Genomic DNA, 2,022 nt, shown 5'->3' on the forward strand with positions numbered 1-2,022 from the left:
GCATTAAATCTGTACAGTGCTTTGGGGAGTATTGCCATTTTAATGATGTTAATCCTGCCAATCCATGAGCAGGGTATGTGCTTCCATTGAAAATTGAACTTAGACCCCCAGCTAACATCATGTACGAAGGTAAAATCCAAATGGATTAAAGACCTCGATATCAGCCCCCAAACCATAAGATATATAGAACAATACGTAGGTAAAACAGTCCAGGACATTGAGGCTAAAGGCATCTTCAAGGAAGAAACTGCACTCTCCAAGCAAGTGAAAGCAGAAATTAACAGATGGGAATATATTAAGCTGAGAAGCTTCTGCACCTCAAAGGAAATAGTGCCCAAGATACAAGAGCCACCCACTGAGTGGGAGAAACTATTCACCCAATACCCATCAGATAAGGGGCTAATCTCCAAAATATACAAGGCACTGACAGAACTTTACAAGAAAAAAACATCTAATCCCATCAAAAAATGGGGAGAAGAAATGAACAGACACTTTGACAAAGAAGAAATACAGATGGCCAAAAGACACATGAAAAAGTGCTCCACATCACTAATCATCAGGGAGTTGCAAATCAAAACAACGATGAGATACCACCTCACACCACAGAGAATGGCACACATCACAAAGAATGAGAATAAACAGTGTTGGCGGGGATGTGGGGAGAAAGGAACTCTTATCCACTGCTGGTGGGAATGCCGTCTAGTTCAACCTTTATGGAAAGCGATATGGAGATTCCTCCAAAAACTGGAAATCGAGCTCCCATACGATCCAGCTATACCACTCCTAGGAATATACCCTAGGAACACAAAAATACAATACAAAAACCCCTTCCTTACACCTATATTCATTGCAGCACTATTTACCATAGCAAGACTCTGGAAACAACCAAGATGCCCTTCAACAGACGAATGGCTAAAGAAACTGTGGTACATATACACAATGGAATATTATGCAGCTGTCAGGAGAGATGAAGTCATGAAATTTTCCTATACATGGATGTACACGGAATCTATTATGCTGAGTGAAATAAGTCAGAGAGAGAGAGAAAAACGCAGAATGGTCTCACACATTTATGGGTTTTAAGAAAAATAAAAGACATTCTTGCAATAATAACTTTCAGACACAAAAGAGAAAAGAGCTGGAAGTTCCAGCTCACCTCAGGAAGCTCATCACAAAGAGTGATGAGTTTAGTTGGATAAATAACTACATTTTGAACTGTCCTAATAATGAGAATGTATGAGGGAAATTGAGAACCTGTTTAGAGTACAGGCGGGGGTCGGGTGGGGAGGAGGGAGACTTGGGACATTGGTGATGGGAATGTTGCACTGGTGATGGGTGGTGTTAAGAAAAAAAAATATTGTTATTCAATAATGGAATACAATGTATATACAAAAAAAAGATAGAAAGAAAGAAAGAAAGAAAGAAAGAAAGAAAGAAAGAAAGAAAGAAAGAAAGAAAGAAAGAAAGAAAGAAAGAAAGAAAGAAAGAAAGAAAGAAAGGAAAGAAGAAAGAAAGAAAGAAATGAAAGAAATAAATGAAAGAAAGAAAGGAAAGAAAGAAAGAAAGAAATTAAAAAGAAAGAAAGGAAAAAGAAAGAAAGAAAGAAAGAAAGAAAGAAAGAAAGAAAGAAAGAAAGAAAGAAAAAGAAAGAAAGAAAGAAAGAAAGAAAGAAAGAAAGAAAGAAAGAAAGAAAGAAAGAAAGAAAGAAAGAAAAACTGTAGTGAGCACCAGACTGATTGAAGAGTATAACTTTAACTGTATAGGGGCCAGAGCAATAGCACAGTGGTAGAGCATTTGTCTTGAACTCCAACAACTCGGGATGGACCTGGGTTCGATCCTTGCCATCCCATATGGTCCCCTGAGCCTGCCAGGAGCGATTTCTCAGTCCAGAGCCAGAAGTAACTCCTGAGCACCACTAGGTATGCCCTCCCAAAACAAAACAAAATAGAATAAAAATAAAAATAAAACTTTAACTGTGTAACACAGAAGTCTCAATTAGCTCCAACCACACCCCAGTAAATC

This window comes from Suncus etruscus, chromosome 9 (assembly GCF_024139225.1).
Source record: "Suncus etruscus isolate mSunEtr1 chromosome 9, mSunEtr1.pri.cur, whole genome shotgun sequence".
Taxonomy (NCBI): domain Eukaryota; kingdom Metazoa; phylum Chordata; class Mammalia; order Eulipotyphla; family Soricidae; genus Suncus; species Suncus etruscus.